The sequence below is a fragment of the Lipotes vexillifer genome, unplaced genomic scaffold, assembly GCF_000442215.2.
Source record: "Lipotes vexillifer unplaced genomic scaffold, Lipotes_vexillifer_v1.1 scaffold777, whole genome shotgun sequence".
Lineage (NCBI taxonomy): Eukaryota > Metazoa > Chordata > Mammalia > Artiodactyla > Lipotidae > Lipotes > Lipotes vexillifer.
This window is the reverse complement of record NW_006784423.1, coordinates 1,691,370-1,718,754: the sequence shown is the minus strand read 5'-3', so window position 1 is coordinate 1,718,754 and position 27,385 is coordinate 1,691,370.

Below are 27,385 nucleotides of genomic sequence, written 5' to 3'. Positions count from 1 at the left end.
GACTGGGCCCGCGCGGGGGCGCGGAGCGGGGGCCGGGCGCGCCCCCGGGGAGGACCGCGCGGATCGCAGGCTCCGCTCAGGACGCGGGGGGCGAGCGCGGCCCACGGAACTTCTGTGGGTCGCGACTGTTTGCGAACCCTTGCGGAGCTGCTGTCACTTGGCGTACGGGAGGCTCTCCGGGCCGGGGCGCTTTGTGCCGGGGCCGGGCTCCGCATCCTGCCCGAGATCACCGGCCCCGGAAACAAAGTTTCTCACGATCGCGCTGCCCTGGGCTTATTCTGGGCGATCGAACCACCCAGCGGTTCTAGAAGAATTCGGTGTGTGACTTGAGGGCGTAGACGGTGACTCCCCTGGTGAGCGCAGTCGGCGTGGAGTGTGCGGGGGGTGTGATCGCAAAACGCTTTCGTTTGTGGACCGTGGAGATCACCCTGGAAGGGCTGCGCGGGTGCCCGGGGGTTCCGGACTCACTGGCGTCTCTACAGCGCAGGCGACAAAGCAGGAGCGGGCGCGGGTCAGCCTCTGGCACCCAGGACAGGTCAGGTCGGCAGTGTCCCCCGTATTTGGCTTTGTTTATTTTGCCAACAGGTTTAAGGCTGAACCTGGCAAGTTTGCGTCTGCACAACGGGATGAGCAGGCCGCAGCGCTGGGCCCGCGCAGGCCCACCCCTTCCTTTGACCCCAAAGAAACTGCACCCTGAGAGGCCACCGGGTGTGGCTCGCGGGACCCACAGGTAGGGGGTCCTTGCCTGGTCCCGGCCCAGTGTGGCTTTCTCCTGGGCTTCGCCAAAGGGATTTTGGTAGGAATGAGAGTTATTCAGGGTGTGTTTCATCCCACTGCTTTGATATCGTAAGCAACAGGACTTGAAACGACTGAAAATGAAATTAATCTGGGCTGCATTAACTTATCAAAGCAGACCTAAACTTTGCTTCTGAACACTCCCTTAATTCACTTGCCCAGTGGCCCTAGATGAACGGGTAAATTAATGACAGGATTCAGGCATGGGTGGTGGGGTTGTATAAAGAGGGTGGCAGCCAGTGAACACGAGCAGATGGAGTGGGCCTAACCAGGAGACTGAGCTGTCAGTGTAGGCTTTTAGGTGCTTGGAACAGGGGTTTCCCCAGATGTGGGTGTTGACCATGTTTCTGAATTAGTGACCAGGAGGGAAAATCCTACTTTGATGTTTCTCTCCTCCAGGTTGGTTAGATGTAGTTTTGAAGAAAGTGGCCGGATCTTAGTGGTCCTCTGGCTGCAGCTAGTTGAGGCTGAAATTGGGAACTTAAAGCAGCTGTAAGCTGGTAGTAACCTAGAGGCCTCACCTGGGCCCCGAGCTTCTCAGCTGCTACCTAAATACTCAGCAGGATTGATCCTGGACCACGGGATGAAATTGGGTGGTAAATTGCCATCTGGAGGCTAGGCTGACCCATCCCCTTCGCTCCCCATTTAGAATGGGGCCTGATTAAGGTGATTGCAAGTAGCTGTGCTCAGTTGTCAGGCTTGGAGCTTTTCTGTATTACGTGCCCTATACTTCAGTTCTCTTCATCCCTCGTCTCTTTGAAGCTGCCATATTTCCCAGCCTCTGTTAAAATGTTTGCAGTGGGGGATTATTGAGGTTTTCCAACAAACAGATCATACGTACACAGTATTTGAGACATGCGTTATCATCCACTGTAAACACACCCCAAATCTTTCTTGTGTGTATACAAACTGGATAACCTTTTAAAATACCCTAAAGTCCTCTCCATTGCCCAGAATGACCTGGAGCTTTTTCCTTCGTCACTTCATTAGCATTGGCTGGATGAGGCTGTGTTACACATGTTTCTCTGGGATACGCATGCTTGTAACTGCCCAGAGTGGCCTGCAGTGAGCCAGGGGAGAGGGCCGGGGACATGCTTCTCCTGTATGAAAAATCACGTGGAAGATTGCTCGCTAGAACTGCAGGGTAGGGTAGTGGACCATGTTTGGAAATCTAGTAAGCTAGCTTTTTTCACAGATGAACTGGAAACTCCCCACAACTCAAATCCGAGGCTTACGAGATGAGTTTCCCCATCCAGATGAGTTGCAAATGGCCCTTCCAAAATGTTTCTCTTTCCTAAAATGAGTGATGGAAACCCTTTGTGGCGTGTTTTCAAAGGCTAAAGATGACATCGTGCTGATACTGTTAAATGCTTGAGTTAAGGCAGTTTAGAAGGAGGTCAAGAGAACCATTTAACCGTTTCAAAGTATGGAGCTAAAGTAAAGATAGTTTCTTGTTTCTTTAGGCCATTTTAGTAACACAGTTTTAAAAATTAGACTGTTTTTTTCTTTTCCTGCATTTCACTTTGAATGGATCCCAAAGTGTGTCCATTTATGAAGGTATAATCAATATTAACCAGTTATAACTCCCTCCCCCAACACACACACATGCATTTGTCACAGTTGGCCCCGTGGTTTGTGTTCATTCCTTGTACACACGGATGCCCAGAAAATACTGATTGAACACATGAATATTGAGTTCTGAGCCTGTCAGTCATTAAGGCTCTAGGTTCATAAGGTTTTGTTTCCAGCACGTCCAGGTCCAGACAATGGGAGGATTTGGTCTGGTGGCTCTCTATTTGGTAAATTCTCTGTCAAACGAATCATTTATAGTCCTGAAGCTAAAATTAATTTTAAAAAAAGCGCAAGACGAAAAGCAAACCCAGCTACATAACCCCCTGGTGGGTTCCCTAAATATTTTACTTTTCAATAGGTTGTCTGTCCAGGTTAACCTGAACTGGAAACTCTGGGCAGAGCATTTGTTATCCTGGCCTGGTAAGCTAGCCATTTAGTGTCCTCTTACCTCTTTTTATACCATTTTTTAATGTTTTTAAGAAAAGAAGCTTCAAGTGCGCTCAGAATCGAAATACTGCAGTTTCCCCTTTTGAGAGTTTTGGAAAGTGGGATCGTTTTGCTGGTTGGTAGTTAAATGAAGATCTGAAACGCCCAAGTCAGATAAAAATAACAGGTACTAGTGTTCAGATGGAAGATTATGGCTTACCAATTAGCTTTCCCATCCGCCACCATACTTAGTATCGAAATAACATGGTGACATGGGCTCTGGCCCTGATGTCTGTGTGAGGACCCCAGAGCCCAGAGACAGTGGCGGGGTGACAGAGCCCCCTGGCTGCTCAGCAGGAGGAGACGACCCCCAGAGGTGCTGGGCGTGGTAGTGCCTGGGAGGCTGCGGGTCTGCTGCAGGTCCTGATGGGCGGAGTGTGTGGACCCAGTGGGCCCCTGCCCGGCTGCAGGTGGGAGCAGGGCGGGCAGGTGAGTTCACTCTGGAGGTGACCTCCTGTCCCGATTTCGGTGTCTGAGCCCGTCGGCCTGGACAGTCTCTGCGAGTTGAAGGGCGCTTGTCCCCATTCAGTGTGTGCACGCCTGCTCAGGCTGCCCTCACAGATCCCACAGGCTGAGCGTGAAAAGGAAGCTTATTTCTCGCCCTTCTGGAGGCTGTAAATTGAGGATCCAGGTGCTGGCAGACTCAGTTCTCGGTGAGCCTCTCTTCCTGCTGTGTCCTCACACACCCTGCATGTGGGGAGTTCTGGCATCTGTTCCTCTTCCTAGGAGGACACCAGTCCTGTTGGGTTAGGGCCCCACCCTTCTGACCTCATTGAACTTTAGTTGCTGCCAGGGCTCTTTCTGCAGACGCAGGCACGTTGGGGGTGAGGGCTTCAACATGTGAATTCGGGGGGCAGTTCAGTTCATAACAGTGCGTCACTCTGTTCAAAACCAGGCTGATGATTTTAGGGCTTCCTGTGGCTTCTGTCACCCCAATCTGGAATCTGGTGCTTGAGGACATCTGTGGCGGGGAGGGGAGGGGCTGGCAGCTCAGTGTTCATCATGCAGCCTCCACATGCGGGGAAGGCGGCCGCTGGGATCCAGATGCTTCAGGCTTTGAGGAGAACCGTTAGGAGAGAGAACTAGCCCTGACCAGTTCCGTTTGTGGACGCTTCCCCTCAGCCGGTGTTGGCTCAGCTGCAGCACGGTTTCTGGATCAGGATCATGGTCAAATACGAGATGTATGGAAAGTGCTGGATTTGGTCTGGAAACGAGAGCGTTTCCTGGCCATGGATGGAGCCTGGGGCCGGGAGCATCGCTGGGGCTGCCGCTGAGACTGTGGATCTGCTGGGAGCCAGCGTCCCCTTGGCGGGTGTGGGAGGGTTCGGTGATGTCCACCCTGATCGCTGCCTGTGTTGCTGGCCTGGGCCAGTGGGAGCTGTTCTAGGTGATCACCTGTGTGACCGCAGCTCTCCAGCTGCAAACCTGTTCATTCATGACTCAGTCGGTCATTCCAGTGAATCATCCGACTTCCCTCCGGTCATTTCCACTGAAAACTCTGAACATCACAGCTGTCGGCACCACCTCCTGACCTGCCTGCCTTCTCGTTAATGTCCCCGGCATTGACTCACTGCGTCATCCTGGACTGTCCCTTGCCTCCCAAATCCCAATCTTATTAATTTTACCTCCAAAAGACCTCTTACACCTGAGCCCTGCGGTACTTACTTCCCCTCTCACTTGCACTGGCGGAACACCTCTTTCACCACTCCTACCACCCTGCTCGTTGCGCCCGGGTACCCGAGCCTGGCCCTGGTGCCATCGCTGGCTCTCCACTGCCCTCGGGTCAGCGTCCCCCGTCCTCAGTGTGGCCACTGTGGGCCTGCGCCACGGGCTCCTCACTGCTTTCCCAGCCTCTAAATATGCTTCCCCGCCCCCAGTACACACTGGATGGCAGCCTGCTAGCTGTGATAACGTTTATTGTCAGTTTATTTTTAAAGACTTCTGTACTTTGGGGCTGATTCAGTGTTACCTTTGTAATAACAGCATCACGGCGCAACTGCAGTTTTGTGCCCCGGAACTGTACCTGGCCCTCAAGCAAGGAGAGGCTGGTGCCGAAAGCGCTGCCTGTGTCTGTTTTCATGCGGGGTGTTTCCTGAAAACGCCCCTTGAAGATTGTCAGGAGCCGTGCTGTCCCATTGAAATATAATGCGAGCCACAGATGGGGTTTTAACTGTCTCGAAGCCATGTTAAAGATGTAAAAAGAAACAAGTGAAACTAATTTTCACAGTCTATTCTTTTACCTGGTAGAGCCCAAGTATTTTTATTTCCACGTGTTCAACATAAAACATTATTAATGTGATGATTCACATTCTTCTATTTGTGTGAAGTCTTTGAAAGCTGGCACGTGTTCTCCATTCATGGCGTACCTCTCCCCTCGCAACATTTGGGTGTTCAGCGGCCCCATGAGGCTGGTGGCTGCATGCTGGAGAGCACAGGTCTGTACACTTGAGTGATGCAAGCTTCATTTAGTCTGTGTTTTCCTAGGTTGAGATAGCTGAAAAGACATAGAGGAAGCAACCTGGGATCATAATAATGGTAATTATTATTCCTTAGTGGGAAAGGTGTAATCTGTAGTTCTAAGGAATACTGTGATATTGCAGGTACTCAAGCAATTTTAGAGTACTCAAACCTGATGTGGTTACCTATAATCAGGATACTTGTATATTTTACAAATGTTTTAAAATGTGTGTAGAATTCTAGAGGTTTAGTTACCGATGCAAAATAACTTTTTGGGGATGTTAGTGTTCAATGTATTTCCGATATATTTAAGTACTTAATTTCTAAGAATAGAACCTAAAAGTCATATTTCTTTAGTGATCACGGGCTTCTTTCCTAACGCGCACACACCACACGTTGTAGTGACTGTGCTAACCACGTTACACAAAATACTAGCTCGTTGAATGCCTTCAAAAATTGAGTGTGGGGCTTTCCTGGTGGCGCAGTGGTTAAGAATCCACCTGTCAGTGCAGGGGACACGGGTTCGAGCCCTGGTCCGGGAAGATCCCACATGCCGCGGAGCAACTAAGCCCGTGCGCCACAACTACTGAGCCTACGCTCTAGAGCCCGCGTGCTACAACTACTGAAGCCCGCGCACCTAGAGCCCGTGCCCCGCAACAAGAGAAGCCACCGCAATGAGAAGCCCGCACACAGCAACGAAGACCCAACACAGCCAAAAATAATAAATAAATAAATTTATATATAAAAATACCTGAGTGTGATTTCTTGCTGTGTTTCTCTTTATAGTCGAGGATATGGAGACATAGCAGGTCAGGCTGCCGAAGGTTCCAGAGCTGGTCAGTGGCAGATCTGGAATTCACACTCAGGCTGTCTGACTCCTGAGGCTCTGCTCTTATCCACTGAGCTAGGCCACCATCTCTTCATTAAGGTGTGTCTGAAAATGCGTAAACAGAGCTATAAACTTTTATGATGGTGTAAGATTAGAGAAACATAATGGAAAACCATTGATAGGGAGTAGAGCTTGGAGGTTGTTCATTCTGGGAACCTTACAAGCCAAGTCATGCTGGAGGCCCTGGACTTTGGAAGGACATCATGAATAAGCACCGGCTGCTCCAGTGGTCCTGGCGGGTGTGCCGCGGAGAGTCACAGAGGTGCCCCCGTGAGCGTCACCGGCCTTGCAGCTTATGCCCGCCAGCCCTCCTTTCTGAGTACCACGGGCCAGGGAACCCCCAGACAGGCACACTCTCCAGCTCAGAGCGGGGCCTCAGCATCCCCTGGAGGGTTCCTTCAAACTCACATGGCTGGACACACACCAGAGTGTCTGCAGGGGTGCCTGAGAATTTGCTTTTCTGATGAGTTCTCAGGTGATTTGGAATTTTGGAAGACTGCTGATCTCACTTTGTGGGAACTCCGACATCGGCTGCCGTCCTACGCGAGGCTCATAGTGCCGGACCATCCTAAGCTCGCCCATCCGTTGTTGGAGGGCCCTGGAAGCACTGGGTAGCCTCCCCTCGGGGCGGATGGAACTGACATACAATCGAGAGTGTGGTGCTGTTGGGGGGACTTCTGTGTGTGTTTCCAGGTCGGGAAGGCGGTCTCCGATGGGCTATCGCGCGGGCAGGCTCTCTGAATTCACAGGCTTAGATTTGCAGTCCAGCTGCTTCTCTCCAGGCAGCCTGTTCCAGGAGGAGCAGCAAAGATTTATTTACTTAAACAAGTTTAAGAATTCTCCCAGCAGCGGTGAGGGCGGCCAGCTCGGGAGGAATCTTAGAAGAGGGAGAGATGGGCGTGAGACGCTTAGAGAAGGCGCCAGTGGCTGTCTCATTGGACGAAGCCCATCAGTGCCGGCATCGATCTTCCTTAAAGGATGTGCCTCAGTTTCGTATCCTGTGAGTTTTGGCTGAGCATTTAAGGGTGTCTGCAAGTCAACAGATATTTTAATTATGTCACTTGCAAGCCTGGCTACAGAAGAGCGGTTCTGTCTCTCTTTCCCCCTTTCCAGCTGTGTTCGTTTTAAGGGCAGTCCCTTTAAAAGCTTGTGTCCCTGTTTTCAAGTCCTTGTGTGTGTTGAGGGCAGGGGTGGTGGGGAGATGTCGGGATTGGGGATAAACAGCTCTCTTGTTGCTCTGAGTATTGGGAACCAGCTTGGGGACATGGACGTAAAAACTGCAAGCTGCTGGAGTATTTTTAAGAGGCCACGAGATAACGAGGGATTCAGGGAGTTACTTTAGAATCAGTTTCAGGACATTTGATATAGGTGAATAGTGAATTTTCACCAAACTGCTTTCTTTCTTTTTTTTGCGGTACGCGGGCCTCTCACTGCTGTGGCCTCTCGCGCTGCGGAGCACAGGCTCCAGACACACAGGCTCAGCGGCCATGGCTCACGGGCCCAGCAGCTCCGCGGCACGTGGGATCTTCCCGGACCGGGGCACGAACCCGCGTCCCCCGCATCGGCAGGCGGACTCTCAACCAGTGCGCCACCAGGGAAGCCTTGCTTTCTTTTTTAAGGAACATACTTAGGAGCAGAATCTGGCAAGACGGCTATAAAAGCAGATTTTTCCTTTCTTTTGGTTCTTCCCTCTGTATTTCACATTTGTGTGTGATTCTCCGACCCTGGCCATGCAGCTTAAGTCATCTGCCTTCCTTACCTGCACTCGGGTGGTTTTCCTTTACGTGTTCAGTTACTGCCTTCTTTGGACTGGCCTGGCTTGTGTGTACAAGCTCCCCTCTCTTTATTAAGACATCTGTGCTGCGTCATTTCCCTTCTTAGGGTCTCTGTCGTAGGTCTCTTTTGTGTGGTTCAGGAGATAAGACCCTGCGGTGACTATAAAGAAACTGTCCTCTTAAAAATGGGGGAAGGACAACAGACCCTCTGCTGTTGTCATTTTCACTTTGAAGGGTGCCTGGGTGGAACTGAGGCTCCGTTGAGGGTCGTAGATGAGGGCTCCGGTGTGTAATTTTTGCTGCTTGAACTTGACTGTGCCTTGCACCAGGCGAGCTCAGCCCCGGGAGGGAGGGCTGCCCTGCTTTCTGGAAGGAGATCCTCTTTTCCTTAACGTCTCAGGTCGGAGAGGGTTGTTACAGTCAGAGGCAGAAAATGTTTTCAACATACTGCAAACCTGAAAATTCCCATTCGTTTTTGAGTTTTCCTAGCTGGTAGATTTGGGTTAAGAAATAAAAGCAATTCACTTTTGCAAATACAAGAGGATACCTTTTCAGGTGTTAATATTAAAAAAAGAAACTTGATGGGACTTCCCTGGTGGTCCAGTGATTAAGACTCTGTGCTCCCAATGCAGGGGGCATGGGTTCAATCCCTAGTTGGGGACCTAAGATGCTGCATGCCGCAGAGCGCGGCCAAAATAGGTAAGTAAACAAATAATTAAAAAAAAAAAAAAAAAAGAAAGGGAACTTGAGACTTGACCCTCTACTCTTGTATGTAAATTAGTGGTTCTCATCCAGGGGTGGTTCTGCCTCTCTGGACAATTGGTGGTGTCTGAGGACATTTTCCAATTGTCAAGACTGGAGAGTGGTCCTGGTATCCAGTAGGCAAAGACAAAGGATGCTACCCAGCATCACACAGTGCACCAGACTGTCCCCACATCAGAGGGTTAACTGGCCTGAAAAGTCAGTGTTTCAGCAGCCTTGTTACGAGCGACTGCTCTTATACTTTGCTTAAACCTTTCAATTAATGGCCCATGTATTCTTTCACACAGTTGCCCTCTTGGAGATCATTTTTTCCCTGCAGTTTTTTTTTTTAATAAATTACTTTATTTATTTAGTTTTGGCTGTGTTGGGTCTTCGTTGCTGCGCATGGGCTTTCTCTAGTTGCGGCGAGCCGGGGCTACTCTTCATTGTGGTGCGCGGGCTTCTCGTTGCGGTGGTTTCCTGCTGTGGAGCACAGGCTCTAGGCGCGGGGGCCCCAGCAGTTGTGGCGTGCGGGCTCAGCAGCTGTGGCTCGCAGGCTCAGTAGTTGTGGCACACGGGCCCAGCTGCTCCGCGGCATGTGGGATCTTCCCGGACCGGGGCCCGAACCCGTATCCCCCGCACTGGCAGACGGACTCCTAACCACTGCGCCACCAGGGAAGCCTTCCCTGCAGTTTTATAAACACGAAAAATAATACCTATTTAGAAAGCTAAACAGTACTTATACACCTCTACAGTTAAGTATCTAAAGGAGAAAGTTTAATATCACTGAGTTAACCATGGTTTATCTGTAATATTGTTGGTGGTAAGGTATGGCGTGCATTGTTTTTTAAATTTCCTACTTCTGCCTCTTTGGACCAGATAAATATGAAATGCTGATTCTGTAGGAAGCATTACGAAATCAGGCTGAACCGTGGTGACAACACATTCCCTTTAGAATGTCCACAAACAGGGAAGTAATGGGGTCCCTTATCAATTGCTTTTAATAGGTAGTTGATTTTCAGAGTTTGGTTTAATCGAAGACCTCTGTTTACTTAGCTCAGAATCCTTACAATTGGTGATTGTTTATAGGAAAAAAACCCCTGTTTTTGTTGTTACTAAAGTTTTTAAGATCCTAGGTTCAGCCTGCTAATCTTTGAGCTGGTCACATCTGTCAGCTTTTGAATGTTTTATTTCCTTTTTTTTATATAGTTCTAAAATAAACTCTTCAGGGGAGAGAGAACCAAAATATCACAAATTAGACCTTATCCAGGGAGGAGGAAAGGGAAAATGATAATTGGGTTGTTCGTCTCTCTCAGCGTCTGGCTCAGTGGCAGAGCTGCCTGTTAGCTGTCCTGGATTGTCATGTTCTCTCTGCCCTTCTTTTTCTTTATAAGCAGGCTCTGACTTGATAAAGTCAGAGAAGCCTAGAAATTGAGAGGGCTGCCAATTGGAAGTTTCCTTGCCTTAATCTAGATCTGTTTTCTGTAAATCATTTCCTGTTGTATCGCTCTTCCCTTTTACTTGGTCACTTCTTGTATCTGCTCTCTTCCTGTTCTGTTGCTAGGACAAACACCATCAGCGTGCTGGACATTTTTGAACTTTTCTCGGTGGAGATGGTTACAAGTACAGTCAGTCTTTTTCTTTCCTTAACCTCCCATCCTCGTGTGCACTGAGAAGGACCTAGGAAAGATTAATAGTCACTCTCTGGACAGACTTGGAGATTCTGCAGTCGTGTGCTGCATAACATTGTGTGTGTCTGATTGTTCTGTGTGTGTCACTGTATCATTTGATCCTGACTCATTGGTGGAGGAGCAAGTACAGTGACTTGGCCACTGTGGAGAGAAGGAAAGTGAGGGTCACAGGGACGGGGGCTGGCCGCAGGGGTCCTGCTGTCAGGTCATGCCCCGGATCTGGAGCTGCGGATGCAGGGCTTCCTTAGGGCTTTGTCTTTACGGTATTGAAGTCCCCTCCTCCCTCAAAATAAAACGTTTGCTGGCGTGCAGTAACTTCCTGACTTTTCATTATGATAGGGGCTGGCTTAAAACAACCTCATCCTGAACTTCAGTAATAGCTGGTCTAAATGTGAACTCGAGACGTCTGGTTTCCTGTGAGCAGCAAGGGTGCGCGTGTCCACCTGCTGCTAGTTTGGCCCAAGCTGCCCAGCTCGCTTCTAACGCCTCTCCACCTCCGTCTCATCTTCTGCGAAGCAGGGGCTTAACGCTGATGTTTTCAAAGACCTTTTGTGGCTCTGCCTTCCCTGTTTAGAAGTTGCAGCTGTGCGGTTCCTTATTCGAGAAGGGTCTTCAAAACAGAGTGGGCTGAACCGGCCTGCGCGTGGTAAACTGAGGCTGCTGGTCCCTTTTTGTGAATCTGGCTGGAGGACCGAAGGGCACGTGTGCAGGGACAAAGCACAAGCTGCCTTCTCCATCCCGATCTGACCCACAGATCAGACTGCCGGGCTAGTTTGCTGTCCCTGAATTGTCACCCAGTGAATACTTTTGAGTGCCGGCTACAGCAGAAGCACCGTGCTAGGAGCTATGGACATAACGAAGGTGGACCACACAGAGCCCTGCCCTCAGGGAGCTTGTGAACCAGCACAGAGTGATTTTGCAGGTTCACGATCGACTCTCATCTCAGTGTACAAAATGAGTGCCCATGCTTCTCTGTGGGGTCCTGTGGGTGGTGCAGGGGAGACCCATGGAAAGTCCTCAAGGCCAGGGAGAATTCATTTTCAGATATTCTGGGGAGAGTCAGGTAGCCCTGAGACCGTGGAGCGTCCGCTGAGCAGGGACGGTCCCAGTTGCCACTGGTGAAGCTTTGTGGCCACATTGCAGCTGGGGCTGGCACCCTGCTCTCCCCCGACACCATCCTCCCTTCCCGGGACGGTGTTGCTGTCTTCCAGGGCCTGCGTGAGGCCATGCTGTCAGTTTGCTTAGGATGAACGTGTGGTTTTGGGGTCAGTGACTCCGTAATTTTCAGATTATGTAAACTCTGCTTACATGTGATTTATTTGCCTACGACTTTTAGCTCTTAAAAAGAACAAGAACAAAACTACTGTTTGCTGCTTTTAATGGAATGCCGGTGTCAGGAAGCCCACTGAGACTTCTAATTCCTTTTTTTTTCTAATTGATGATGGTGTAAGTGCATTATGCCGTTACATTTTAATCTAGAAAAGATTTATTTAGTCAGATTACTGCTTCTCCTGGATTGGTGATGAATATTGTAAATCAGTCCTGTTCAGGCATTTTGCAGGTTTGTTTTTTATCCTGGTTGTCGAGTTCGAAGTGTTTCCTTTGAAATGTGAACTATTTGTTTGCTCCGTTATAGATGTTTTTTTTTTGTATTTTTTCAAATGCAGTGTTTCAGGTCGCTGACCTCGTCTTCACCTAGTTCCCAAATCATTGTGCCCTTTTAACAGCAAGTCGGTGGACCAGTTTCTGTGTTTCTGTCTAGCATCTGGAAATAATTTAATCCTGGCATTCAAAACAATTCAAATCGTAATTAGTGATTTGTCCTCTGTTTCACACGGAGCTAGTTTACAGCTCCTCCTTTAACTTTTGATGACGTGGGTTAGTGTAAAATAGTTTTTGTGATACATTGTAATTAATTTGTGATGCACTGTAATTAATGCTTAGTGTTTACGTGACGCTTAATTTGAGAATAACGAGAATTTAATTTGAAGTGTGAGTTTTGTGTTGGCCGTTTTAAAGATTGATTGGAATATATTGATTCCTGGCTCTCAGGGACCTTAACAGGAGAAAACTGAATGCATGCTAAATAAGTCTTTTTGGGTCTCATTCAAGGAAGCAAGGTTTTTGTTGTCGTTTACAGACTTGTGCAGAGTATGATTTTATGTGTGTCAGTGCAGGTCCTGTGTTCTCTGAAGAACAGCAAAAATTGTACTGTTTCGACCAGGTAAACAACCTTATACTGTCGTGTTGAGCTAATCAATAAATGTGTTTATCTCCTTCTGTTGAGTACACTTTTTACTAATTTTTCCCAAAGTACACTTTGTAATTGTTGAAAGGCGTTCATGTTATGCTTTGCATATATGGATTTATGTGTAGTATGTGTAGTACATATATATTTTAAAATAAACCTTTAATTTTAGAAAAGTCTTAGATTTATAGAAAAATTCCAAAGAGAGTACAGAGAGTTGCCATACCCAGCATCCGGTTTCCACTGTTGTTAACATCTTCCGTTACTCTGGTACACTGGTCACAGCTCATGAAGCAGGACTGGTACTTTATTGTTAACTAAAGTCCATACTTTTTTGGATTTTCTTCCTTTTTCCCTAATGGTCTTTTCTGCCCCAGGATCCCATCCTGGAAACCGCATTCCATTTACTCATGGTGTCTCCTGAGGCTCCTCTTGGTTGTGACAGTTTCTAGACTTTCCTCCTTCTGACGATATTTTCAGTGTTGAGGAGGACCAATCAGGTGTTTTGTGGAATGTTCCTCTGTTGGGATCTGTCTTGTGTTTTTCTCGTGATTAGAGGCTGGATTACAGGTTTGGGGGAGAAGACCACAGAGGGTGAGAGCATCGTTTTCATCCCATCCTGTCACGGGTGCATGATATCAACGTGGCTTGTCCCCGCTAACCTTGGCTTCCTGGCTGAGGTCGGCTCTGCCAGGCTGTCCACTGCGGGCCCACTGGGGAGTGTGACCCAGGGCTCCTCTGCTTGCGCTGCAGTCTTGGAAGGAAGCCCAATGCCCTCAGAGGTCCGGTGGAGGGAGATGGAGTCACAGCCATGAACCCTGCCCTGCAAAGGTCAGTCTGGGCCAGAGGAGGGCGGTCCTCAGTGCCAGACTTGTCTGAAATGGTTCTGTCGTGTGTGTGTGTGTGTGAGCGAGAGCAGGTGAGTGTGTGCACGTGTGACGATGGGAGTGTCCGTGGACTTTGTCCAATTTGGGCAAATAAAAACCAGCAGCAGATCTTCCTGGTTTCGGCACAGGCCCAATGCTTCACGCTCTGAGATGGCCATCCTGTGCTCAGGCAGACCCGGTGAAGGGGGGGCGGAGGCCTGAGATGGTTCCTGCACGAGAGGAAGTGCTCAGTGGTGACGGAGGTCCTGCTGCCGTCCCAGCCCAGGGAAGGTGCGCTGCATCTGTGGACACAGCCGCTCTGGCGGCCCTTACCAGCTGCCCAGGTGCCCTGACGCGGCTCCAGGTGTGCGTGCTAGCAGATTGGGGCTGCGGGGCGTGGGCTCAGCAGCTGGCCTGGGGAGGGGATGGCATGGGGCTTTCCTCCAGTGGCTGATCAGGAGGAAGAGTGGTTGGCCTTTCTCTGGGGTGCAGAGAGGGTCAGGTTTAATAGGGCCGGTAGCCTCTTTCACTTTCCTGTTTGTACCTCCCCTGCGCCCCGCCACTGACGATATGCTTTGAGGGTGGAGGTGGAAGGCGCCCCGTGGGGATACTCCTTACCGTTCCGCTCTCCCCAGAGCTACGTACATTAGAGAGAATCAGTTATGTTCATTCGCGTTCGTAGAACTTGTATTAGTGCATTTTGTTTATTAAAATTGACTGCATATACACATCTGCAGTGGCTTTTTTGAACATTATGTTCTTTAAATCCATGCCTCCGTGTTAAAGTATAATTTATGATTTCTCTTTTGACCTGTAGTTTCTGATAATTGTTAAAAAATCTTTCACTGCATTGTTTTGTTTTGACTGGGGTTGTTTACGTGAGTTCTGGCGTCTATGTGTGGAAGCGTCATGACATGAAAAGGAGAACTCCCGCTTTGCTGGGAGACGTTTAAGGACAGCGTGTTTGGAATTGGCTGGGCTTGGGTTTTCTTTATAGCAAGTCTGCTGGAAGCAGCGTTCCATATGTGGAAGCAGGGCTGAACAAGGTGGTCCGTTCAGCTTCCTTCCAGCTTCAAGTTGGAACAGGACTTGCTGGAGGAAACGGTAGTGAGTAGGCGGCAGAGCTTCGAACCAGGGGAGTGGGGAGGAGTGGGGGGGACTGGTCCGGCCTTGGGCTCCCGGGTCGGGCTCTCTCCGCACATCCGCACGCGTTCCTGTTACAACGGCACAGAGCCTCTGCTCTGACGGGTCCTCCCTGGGGCCCCGCCCGAGTCTGGAATCTAGGGATTTGTTGAACCTGCCCTGGTTCGTGGCATCATGGGAAGTTCTGAGTGGTTCCCCAAAGGCGGTTCTTATTCCAGGGGCCCTGTGGGGAGAGGATGGACTTCAGGGGGTCCGTGGCCGTGGGGTGGAAAACTTACATTTTTATCTTCACTAGCTATTAATTAGTGTTTCCTTCCATTGTGGGAGTAGGGGGCACGACCCGTGAGGTTCACGGCCATCAGAGAAACGAGCGGGGCTTTTGTATCATCACATCGTGGTGGTTGCAGATGGTTGGGATTTGGGCCACTCTCATCTTCCTTTGAAATTACGGGGGTTATTAGACCTGCCATACCCTCTTGGTTATAGTAACTGTCTTCTCATACAATTGCATAAAATGAAAACCATTTAAAAGCATCCCGAGTGGGAGGCCCTGGGCCACCCCTTCTGACGGGGGGAGGGCGTGCACGGCACAGGGCGTGGGCCTGGCAGGTCCGGTGCTGTCTTGTCTGATGACGGAGCTGCTGGGACCCAGGCCCCGGGCCAGAGACGGTCCACATGGGCGTCGTGGGAAGTAATTTAATTCTGTTGCCTCACAGAAGTCTCTCCAGTCATGCGGTGATGACAGAACATCCCCCAAACGCATAACATAAAATCCTTTGTCTGTAAGAAAAACCTAAGAATAATTGTACTTAAATCAGATAGAAGGCCTACTCATTGTTTTTGTAAATTTGGTTATTTCAGTTGTCATAGTGGGAAAATACGTATCCGTTTATTATCTGAAAAAAATGAATGTAAATAGTGTTCTGGGATTTGTGATGAGTTAATAGTCCAGTGATTGGGTTGGGTTGTGGATTCCGGACTTAGGGGTTTAGAGTAACTTCCAGCGTCAGGAAACTCTCAGGGACTTTTAAAAATCTCTCGCATTAAAGAGTTTGACTTTTTGGCTCTCGGGTGTTAATGGCAGAAGGGTCCCTGGAGTTTTTGACCCCGTATTAAACAGAAATACTTTATAAAATAAGAAGTGGCTTGGAAGAAGGGTTGGTGCACGGAGCTGTGACTACCAGCTGCGGGGCTGTGGAGGACGCTTCCTCAAGAACGAACACGGCAGTGACGACTGCAGACCTTTACCAAACGTTCCGTCTGCCCTCCCCTACTATTTCTCTTGACTGTGCCCCTGCAGGCTGCCTCCGCCCCGTGTAAATAGGGAATTTATCCGAGTGCAGTCCTGGCGGCCTTTCTGAAGCGTTTTCACGTGGGTGTGTTGTATTTGCACACGTGAGCGGTGACCCTTGGTGGCGGCTGGCTGGGCGTCTTCACCAGGCAGGTGGGGGGGGCGCAGCAGACACCCGCACCCCTAATGCACCTGCATCCTTAGTGCACCCGCATCCCTAAGGCACCCACATCCCTAGTGCACCTACATCCCTAGTACACCCGCATCCCTAAGGCACCCGCATCCCTAGTGTACCCGCATTCCTAAGGCAGCCGCATCCCTAGTGCACCCGCATCCCTAGTGCACCCGCATCCTTAAGCACCCGCATCCCTAGTGCACCCGCATCCCTAAGGCACCCGCATACCTAGTGCACCCGCATCCCTAAGGCGCCCGCATCCCTAGTGCATCCACATCCCTAAGGCACCCGCCTCCCTAGTGCACCCGCATCCCTAAGGCACCCGCATGCCTAGTGCACCCGCATCCCTAGTGCATCCGCATCCCTAAGGCACCCGCATCCCTAGTGCACCCGCATCCCTAAGGCACCCGCATCCCTAGTGCACCCGCATCCCTAAGGCACCCGCATCCCTAGTGCACCCGCATCCCTAAGGCACTCGCATCCTTAGTGCACCCGCATCCCTAAGGCACCCGCATCCCTAGTGCACCCGCATCCCTAAGGCACCCGCATCCCTAGTGCACCCGCATCCCTAAGGCACTCGCATCCTTAGTGCACCCGCATCCCTAAGGCACCCGCATCCCTAGTGCACCCGCATCCCTAAGGCACCCGCATCCCTAGTGCACCCGCATCCCTAAGGCACTCGCATCCTTAGTGCACCCGCATCCCTAAGGCACCCGCATCCCTAGTGCACCCGCATCCCTAAGGCACCCGCATCCCTAGTGCACCCGCATCCCTAAGGCACTCGCATCCTTAGTGCACCCGCATCCCTAAGGCACCCGCATCCCTAGTGCACCCGCATCCCTAAGGCACCCGCATCCCTAGTGCACCCGCATCCCTAAGGCACTCGCATCCTTAGTGCACCCGCATCCCTAAGGCACCCGCATCCCTAGTGCACCCGCATCCCTAAGGCACCCGCATCCCTAGTGCACCCGCATCCCTAAGGCACTCGCATCCTTAGTGCACCCGCATCCCTAAGGCACCCGCATCCCTAGTGAATCCGCATCCCTAAGGCACCCGCCTCCCTAGTGCACCCGCATCCCTAAGGCACCCGCATGCCTAGTGCACCCGCATCCCTAGTGCATCCGCATCCCTAAGGCACCCGCCTCCCTAGTGCACCCGCATCCCTAAGGCACCCGCATGCCTAGTGTCCCCGCATCCCTAGTGCACCCGCATCCCTAGTGCCCCCGCATCCCTAAGGCACCCGCATCCCTAGTGCACCCCCATCCCTAAGGCACCCACATCCCTAGTGCACCCTCATCCCTAGTGTACCCGCATCCCTAGTGCACCCGCATCCCTAGTGTACTCGCATCCCTAGTGCACCCGCATCCCTAAGGCACCCGCATCCCTAGTGCACCCCCATCCCTAAGGCACCCGCATCTCTAGTGCACCCGCATCCCTAGTGCACCCTCATCCCTAGTGCACCTGCATCGCTAGTGCACCCGCATCCCTAGTGCACCCGCATCCCTAGTGCACTCGCATCCCTAGTGCACCCGCATCCCTAAGGCACCCGCATCCCTAGTGAATCCGCATCCCTAAGGCACCCGCATCCCTAGTGAACCCGCATCCCTAAGGCACCCGCCTCCCTAGTGCACCCGCATCCCTAAGGCGCCCGCATACCTAGTGCATCCGCATCACTAGGGCAGCCGCATCCCTAGTGCACCCGCATCCCTAAGGCACCCGCATCCCTAGTGCATCCGCGTCCCTAAGGCACCCGCCTCCCTAGTGCACCCGCATCCCTAAGGCACCCGCATGCCTAGTGCACCCGCATCCCTAGTGCACCCGCATCCCTAAGGCACCCGCATCCCTAGTGAATCCGCATCCCTAAGGCACCCGCATCCCTAGTGCACCCGCATCCCTGCTGTGCCTGCCTCTCTCCCAGCTGCCCCTTCCCTAGGGGCAGAATGATCCCCGTCACTTGCTCTGGTCTCCGCAAGTGGGTTTGCAGCACTGCCAGGTACGAATATGAACGTGCAGGCTGAACACATACCTTCCCATATGAGACCTGGCTTTTTGAGACATCTTTTCTGGCACTGCTCTTTTTGCCTTTTTTTGGTGGAGTTTCTTTTAATGATAAATGCAGCCTACTAACTAACTCTTAAAGACCGTATTTAAAAAGGAAAGTGCTTCCTGTCACCTTAACGTCCTAAAAGAGAGACTTTTCACGTTTGTCATTAGTCCTTGAAATTATGTGTGACCATTTGTACAGTTTCATATTCTTCTTAATATGAGCATTTTCCCACCTTATTACTAATCTTGGTGATGTTTTCTTGTTGCCCAGTATCCCGTAGAGGGACAGCGCCCTCAGTAGTGTAAGCTGCTCCCCGCTGACGTGGTCATTTAAATTCCTGCTCCAGTAGATGAGGTGCCTGTGTGCTCCTTTATATTTCTTGTCTTCTGCTGAGCTGTTCCTTGACATAAGTTCCTCGGCGAGGGGTTGCAGAGTTAAGTGGTGTGGATGTCTTTATGGCTCTTGATACGTGTTTCCAAAACCCCCCCTTCTAAAGGGGCCGCGCCGGTTCTCAGTCAGGTACAAGCATCAGTTTCCCGCAGGGTGTGAGGGCCCCTCTGGACAGGCACCTGGAGTTGACGGGTTCCAGAAGGCCTCACCTCAGAGTGACCGTGAAACAGGGCCAGTGCTCTCTGCTGTCAGAACTCCCTCCCGGTCATCCCAAGGCCAAGCTTGGAGCTTACTTCCTAGCTGGTGGCTGTTTTTTTTTTTTTGCGCTACGCGGGCCTTTCACTGCTGTGGCCTCTCCTGTTGCGGAGCACAGGCTCCGGACGCGCAGGCTCAGCGGCCGTGGCTCACGGGCCCAGCCGCTCCGCGGCATGTGGGATCCTCCCAGACCGGGGCACGAACCCACGTCCCCTGCATCGTCAGGCAGACTCCCAACCACTGTGCCACCAGGGAAGCCCTGGTGGCTGTTCTTGAAAGGACTCTGTGACAGCACCTGGAGTGTCCCCAGCATGTCTTGTCCCTTTGAGGGTGAATTTAGTTTTTGTTAGTAACAGATCATTCTTTGGAGCCTTGTTTGGGGTGTAAAGGGGGTGATGGAATAGGATTAGGTTGGTTTTGGTCACTGGCCAAGTGAGACAGAGGTAACGGGACCACTCTTGTTTAAACAGTAATCTGATCTCGAAGGACCATTTCAGAGGAGGCGTTGCAAGACGTTTCCAGTATGTTTGCCACGCCTGGAAGAGGTACGTGGGAAGAGAGTCTTTCTAGCCGGGTGTGAGCTGTCTGTTGTCCGGTAACAGGGGAAGTGCCCAGGTGAGCCGTGCAAGCTCCAGAGATGACACAGCCGCATGGTTTGGAGCCGCCCTGTGTGTTTCCCAGCGGAAGGTGACTGAAGGCATCTGGACCTGACGGTCCTCACTGCCCCGCAGCCGGCTGTGCTCCCTGCCAGGCAGGACTCCCTGAAATGACAGCCCTGCTTCTGTGTCGGGTTTCTGTGACCAACCCTAGTCGGCTCAAGGCAGAGTAGAGATCACTTTATCGTGTACCCTTTAAAAAGATTTTCAAAGAAAGTGAAGGAATGAAGGGAGGGGTAGTGGCGGGGGGAGGGGAGCACAATGCGGGCAGGGATGGGCAGGGGCCCCGTTCCAGCTGCGGGGTGCTGGGGTCCACAGGGAGGGGGCAGACTCCACGGGTTTCTGTCTCCCTCGCCTCCTGGTTTCGGTGCTCTTTTGCGCTTGTGCTGCGTCCCCTGGGGGTTTTTCCACCAGGCCCCCTTCAGGGTGGTCCGTGCAGAGAAGCCAGGAGTGAGGGTCCCCAGGTGCACAGCATGGCTGCCTCGCTCGGTCCCCACACCTCCTTTCCTCGGCCTTCCCTCCACCTGGAGGGCGGGTGGGTTTTTCCCCAAAACCGTTTCCATCTGTAGTGAGTCTTAGATTCCTGAGCCAGTATTTTTAAAAGTGTTCAAATTAGTTTGATAATTGACTGGAGCCTTCCTGCTGCATTTTCCTGCTGTGCTGAGAGTGTCGGTCAGAGTTGGGAGTGGAGAGAAGGCTGGCGTGGGTGCCTCGTCCAAGAGGACCTGGCACCTCGAGTACAGCGGCGCTCACCCCCCCAGGTGCATGGCATCTGTGAAGGAAGCCCCCCAGGTCAGGACACATGTGGGCCCTGGTGTTCCCCTCCCTCTGCAGAGGCAGGACCTACACTGACCAGGAGGCCTCCTTATTCCTCCATCTGTTCCCTGGGTGAACATTTTAATTTCATTTTTGTCACGTGCGTCATCCACGTTGAAGTGAGTGTCATTTGCTGTGAACTTACTACCTCTGGGGATGATACCTAAATGGCCTGCTGTGATGTCCAGTAAAAGTAACAGTAAGTGACCTTGCAGGCTTTCACTTCCCCGGGTCAGCCTTGTTTCAACAATACCTATTTTGTGAAAGGTATCCGTCATAAATGTTGTATTTTGGCGTACCGATGTTAGATAGAATCACGTATTTAGGAATGTCTATTTCTGTTCATGGTGTTGTTAAAAAAACAAAATTCAACTGAGTAAGTGTTAGAGATCTTACTGGCTTTATTCAGCGTTCATGAATCGGCCAGTGTCCCATCTGCAGATAGAGAGGAGCCTCGAGGAGCTGGACAGATGAAGGACATTCATCATCAGAAGGGAGCATGGACAAGGAAGTGACGCTGGACAGAGTGGGTGGGTTATTACAGTGTCACTTTCCTGTAGGGGAGTCTACCAGGCAGCTGACCAGTGCTGGTCAGGTGGTTCCTGACCCACTGGGTTAAGATTCTGTTTCTGGGAGGGTGGAAACTGTAATGAGGTCTCAGTTTGGTGACGTGGAGTTACAACAGGTGACTCCACTTGGGGGCCGTGGTCTTGCTTTTAGCAGCATAGAGCAGGGGTTGGCAAACTCTGGCCTGGGGGCCAGACCCGCTCCCAGCCTGGTCTTGTGAGGAGTCTTATTAGAACGTGGCCTGTGTTTGTCTTCCCGGTATGGGGGCAGAGCTGAGTCATTGCAGCAGAAACTGGCTCGCAAAGCCTGAGATATTTATCTGGCCCTTTTCCAGGAGAAGTCTGCCCACCCTCGTGTGCAGGGTCACACGGGGGTGAAGTCGGAGGTCCTCGCTCTGTCACTTTGCTGGCGGGAGCTCGGCGCCTTTCTGTGCTAAGAGGCTGGGATGCTCGTCACTAAGGGGGCGTTAGGGTGAATCCAGCCCATGGACCCTGCACACCATGCACCCTGAGTGCGTATCAGCTCTTTCTTCCCGTTGTTGTCACGCACACCCTCCCATCCTGGTAGCCGCTTTCTTTCTACAGGTAAAAATCTGAGGTGCAAAGAGGGTTTCAGTCCCTGAATTTTCAGAAATGAAGGCATTTAAAACAGCGCTACTCACTAGAACTGTAATATAAGCCACAAATGTGAGCTAAACAGGGAACTTTAAATTTCCTTGTAATCTCATTAAGAAAGCAGAAAGAGAGATGAAATTCATTTCAGTAATGTGTGCGTACAGCCCAATATCATTCCAACTTATAAAAAAATGACCAGTGGGATATGTGATTTTTATTTTTATTTATTTTTTATTTTTTTTAGTCCATTTCTTATTTATTTAATTAATTTATTTTTGGCTGCGTTGGGTCTTCGTTGCCGTGGGCGGACTTTCTCTAGTTGCGGCAAGGGGGGGGGCTACTCTTTCATTGAGGTGCACGGGCTTCTCACTGCGGTGGCTTCTCTTGCTGCAGAGCACGGGCTCTAGGCACGCGGGCTTCAGTAGTTGTGACACGTGGGCTCAGTAGTTGTGGCACGTGGGCTCAGTAGTTGTGGCTCGCGGGCTCTAGAGCAGAGGCTCAGTAGTTGTGGCGCACGGGCTTAGTTGCTCCGTGGCATGTGGGATCTTCCTGGACCAGGGCTCGAACCCATGTCCCCTGCACTAGCCACTGCGCCACCAGGGAAGTCCGGGATATGTGATTTTTAAACGTTTGTGCTTTTTTCTTCCATGCCCGTCTCTAGACCCGGTGTGTCCTTAGAGCAGGACACAGCCAGACCGGCTGCGTCTTGGGTGCTCAGTAGCTGTGGGACCAGAGGCTTGTGAATTGGACAGGTCTTGGATTCTCTGGCACCAGCTGTGTCACCTGTACTTCCGTTGCATTCTGACCCCGGCTACTGAGAGTTGGTGCAGAACCCATAGGTGAAGAGCTCAGTCCCACAAGACTGCCCCTTCAGATGCCAGGCATAAGTCCTGAGCCTCCTGTGCTTCTGACCCACTGGCCATGAACTGGGGGTTCCCGTGACAGCCCCCCGCTCCCTTTAGGTTTGATGATTTGCTGTAATGACTCAGAATCGGGAAAGCACTTTACTATCAATGGCTTATTACAAAGGATACAGCTCGGGGACAGCCCAAGGGAGGATAGGCATAGGGCCGGGGGGACGGGGTGTGCAGCGTCTGAGTACCGCCTCCTCCCAGCACATCGGGGTGTTTAGCAGCCCGCAGGCTCCCTGCATCTTGTTCCTCCAGTCGCCTCCTCGCCCTGCTGGGGCTGACAGCTCTCACTCTCTGATCTCAAGGCTGGTCCTTCCTGGCGCCATCCCGAATCCATGCGGGGAGGCCAGCTCCGGGCCACTTCATTAGCCTCATCTTGGGCGTGGGGTAAGGGGCTGGTTACCAATAACCAGGGACGTTCCTATCGCTCCGGACATTCCCGGGCCTTAGGAGCTCTGTGCCGGGAACTGGAGAGCAGGACCACGCATATCTGAGCCGCATCGGGCCGCCTGGCTGCACCCCCACCCTTCCTCCTCTCCAGCGGGCTGTGCCCCCTTGGAGAACATTCCTCCTCTGTGAAACAGCTGATGCGGTCTCGTTTCACATTCTTCTCTGCCCTCTGGACTAATCACGGCTCTCACTGTGCTGCCAACTCCCCCAGTTCCCAGTTCTCAGGAAAAATATAGTAACATTTCTAGGGAAGCTCAGAGATACAGACTGTGTAAGTGTGGCACAAAAATTGCGACTCTGCTTCTAATAACTTCAAGAAGAATAATGAAACTGGAAGATACACATCTGTGGCTGCAGGTCTTCTGAGAAATGGGCTGTGTGGAGAAGCCGTCCTGCCACCTGCTGCGGCTGGAACCACAGGGTCAATTAGATCTGGGTCCTGGCAGCTCCCGCTGCTGGGGGCCAGCTGCCAGGCTTCTCCCCGGCGTGGACCGTGTGCACTGAGGATAGCCAGTAAGACTGGTTTAGGAGGAAAGCCAGGGAAAAACTGGGATTTTTATTCCTCACGTAGGCTTTGGTCTCCCTTCCTTGTGTGATGTTTCTGCATTCTTTTTTTTTTTAATTTTTATTTATTTTCTTTATTTTTGGCTGCGTTGGGTCTTCGTTGCTGTGCGCGGGCTTTCTCTAGTTGTGGCAAGCAGGGGCTACTCTTTGTTGCGGTGCGCGGGCTTCTCATTGCGGTGGCTTCTCTCGTTGCGGAGCATGGGCTCTAGGTGCACAGGCTTCAGTAGCTGTGGCATGCGGGCTCAGTAGTTGTGGCTCGTGGGCTCTAGAGCAAAGGCTCAGTAGTTGTGGCACACGGTCTCAGTAGTTGTGGCTCACGGGCTCTAGAGCACAGGCTCATTAGTTGTGGCGCACGGGCTTAGTTGCTCCGCGGCATGTGGGATCGTCTCGGACCAGGGCTCGAACCCGTGTCCCCCGCATTGATAGGCAGATTCCCAACCACTGCGCCACCAGGGAAGCCCATCTGCATTCTTAGTGTTGACTTCTTAGCTTTTCCTTGCAGTTTGAAATCCAGGATTCTGGAAACAGTTCAGACCTTGGCCAACCAGGAGGACTCTGTCTCAGGCCTGTTGTCTCGCCTCTCGAGGCCTCAGTGGCTTTCACTGGAAAATGCATTGTCGTGAAGACAAAAATGAGGAAAAATGAGTGAAAGCAGAGAGTCCGGGAGCTGTGTGAGTGGGGCATGGTTGCTAAAGAAATTTCTAAGAATCAGAATTTTTAAAAATGCAAAAATGTAATCAGAATTTTAGACGTGGCCTATGTGAAATTCTTCAAACCTTAAGGGCATGATTAAAATTTCTGTTACTGTGGCTTGAGTTAGAAGCAGACTTAGTGCTCAGCTCTGTCTAATGTTGAAGATCTTTAAAGGGTGGTGTTTGTATCTGGCTTTCATCTTTCTAAGCGTTATAGCTACGTCAATGATAAAATACAGTGTTTTTCTACAGCTAAGAAGTGCTGAAACTTCCTGTAAAATGCATGTGTGTGATCAAAATGATCCCATTTAAAATAATTTTATTCTTTTAAAATTATAAAATTAATAATACATTTATTTTAAAATTATAAAATTAATAATAATTTTATTATTTTAAACATCATTTCCGAAGGGTGTGCTCCCGAAACACGGGCCTCTGATCTGTAAAATAAGGGCGTCCCACTTTAGAGTCTGAATCATGTGTTACGTCTCACTGGGCTGCCTGCCTATATGGACGCTGAAACTCAGTGATCTGAGTTAATTTTTGTTGTTTGACATTCAGACACCTTGATTGTAACAGGTCAAGAAAAGTATGCTTGAAAAAGTATGTTTAGCCTTTTTATTCTTTCAGATATTCAAGAAAGTCATTTTAGGGAAGTAAGCTATAGTGCATTAGACAGATTTTTAGATTGCTTATGATTTCAGTTTCCCATGTTGACAATCCTGCTGTTAATATCACTGTTTCTGTCCTCTTTCATAGTTTTCATTCTGACTGTATAGTGAGAAGCATGAAACTAAGTTACGGTTTGGACAGTTATTTTAAGAGTATTTTCTTTCTCATCACATGGCTTAGGTGATTTATTTTAAATGTTATTTTCTTGTGGTTAAAGGATCATTTTTTAAAAGCTAATGTTTCTTAAGTAGAGGCTGTCTTAGCTTGAGCTGCTGTAACAAAATACCACAGACTGGGGGGGTTTAAACAGCGGGCCTTTATTTCTCACCGTTCCGGAGGCTAGAAGCCTGAGGTCAAGGGAACAGCTGATTCCGTTTCTGCTGGGACCTACCACTTCCTGGCTTGTAGACGCTGCCTCCTTGCTGAGCCCTCACGGGGTGGAGAGAGGGCTCTGGCCTTTTCCTCTAAGAACATTTATCCCGTCGGAGCCTCACGCTGTTGACCTCATCTGGACCTGTAATCACCTCCAAATGCCAATTAGGTCTTCAGTGTATGAATCTGGGGGACACACAAACGTTCAGTCATAACAGAAGCTACTGAGACGTGCTGTGACTTCGTAAACCTTTCTAGGAAAAGCACGTGCCGTGGTTTAACACAGCTTTGCCGTTGCTCCTACCTGACTTTCTTCCGTCTGAAGTGGAAAACCCTTCTGGTGTCCAGGGCTCCCTTCCGTTGACAAGCTGGCCGGCCCCTCAGCTCTGTGCTTCTCCTGCAGCTGTTCCCAGGGCTTCTGGCTGACTCGCTCCCTCCCAGGGCAGTTGGAGGGCCTAATTTTCCGTTTCCTCCCTGTCACCGTCTAGAAATTTGCTGCTGCGGAAGCGTCCAGGACTTCGGCTCAAAGCCTCGGGGAGATATAGAGCAGGCATGCTGTCCCCTGTCTGCGGCCGTGCCCCGGAGCCCTTCCCAACCGCCTCTCAGAGCCTCTCGGGGATGCTTGACCTTTCTGGCCCCAAGCTGGAGAACCACGAGTTGGACTGTTGATTTTAACTTTCTCAAGGCCCAGCTCATACACTCCGCTTGCTTTCTTAGTCCCCAGAGAGCACCTTCCAGATAGAACCGTGTCCCACCCACCTGCCCATGGCTAGTGAGGGTGATGCCTGGAGAAAGGAAAGCGCATCCTGGTCCCTCCTGTGAGTGTGGGGCGCGTCCTGTTCTCACTTGTATCCATCGTGCGGACGGCCCGTCCCATCTCAGACTCTCCAGAAGGGGCTGATCTCCGGGCCTGGACCCCCTGCCCCCGTGCAGGGCAGCCTCGCGTTTGGACACCTGCACGCACCGAGCCTGGATGTGTCACTGCGGGCTCAGCTCGGGACCCTCCCTGCAGAGGACGCGGCAGGAAACGGCACACCTTTGGGGCGTCTGAGTTTTGTTTCCTGAGCCCCTTCTGGAATTGGCTTCTCGGCCAGGGAGGGCATCTCAGAGGGCAGCCACGTCTCCCGTGCTCTGCTTGTGACCCCCCGCGATGTGTGTATGTAGCCTGCAGAGCAGGGCACTCTAGGCTCAGTGGAAAGGCTCCTGTGTTGTCTGTGCCCCTCACACCTACCCACCCCCCAGTCCTGTGAGAGTGCACGCACTGTAGTGACTGGCTCGGTTCGTGCAGGCGGATATCATGAAGTGCCGCAGACTGGGTGGTTATAAACATGGACGTTTATTTCTCTCAGTCCCGGGGACTGCACGTGCGAGATCCAGGGCGGCGGTCAGTGAGGGCCTCGCCCTGTGTCCTTACTTGGTGGCAGGGGCCAGCGGCTCTGTGAGGTCCCATTCAGGGGGCTTCGCCCTCACGACCTGATCCCCTCCCAAAGGCCCCACCTCCAGGCCCATCACTTCAGGGGTTAGGATTTCAGCGTGTGAACTTGGGGGGGATACAGACACTCAGACCATAGCAGCGACCCCTCGGCACATCATAGTGCGTTACTTAAATGCTGTAGCTTCTTGGTCTATGGTCATCTTTTCCTTGAAAGGTTTCAGGCTTCAGTCTCCTGTTCAACAAGTACTTGAGTGTCTCTCAATGCTGTGGGACGCCCTGGCACCCCCACAGGGGAGGGGGCGGCCCTGCTCCCCCAGCCTGCGACCCCGGCGACTTCTTAGAGAGCGTGCGGTGGTGTGGACTCCTTTGGGTAGTTTGAGGATCATTTGTTTACCTGATTTAGTTTGTTTTTTTAAAAAAAACAAACCCTATTTGTATCATAGGAAAATGCCAGAGCCCCCAAGTGAACCACACGTCTAGGAATCCTAACAGGTGTCTCCGTGAAGGAGGTTTTAGGTACAGGGTCCTCTGCACAGCAGCCCTTCCTCTGCCCTGTGTGATGATGGTCTGATCGACGCTCAGTGTTTTCTATATGAGCAAAAATAAAGCTGACGTATTGGTCGGAATCCGGTGGCCTGTCTGGGGAGGGTAGAGGGGTGCCTTTGGTGCCGAGTCCCTGGAGTGGTGTATCCGGGCCCCAGAGCCCCTTCAATTGTCTGTTAGGGCAGCGGTCCACGGCCGGTCTGGTCAGCTGTGGCCAGAGGACTCACAGACCCCACCATGGGGGACACTGGCGGGGGTGGGTGGGTCTCAAG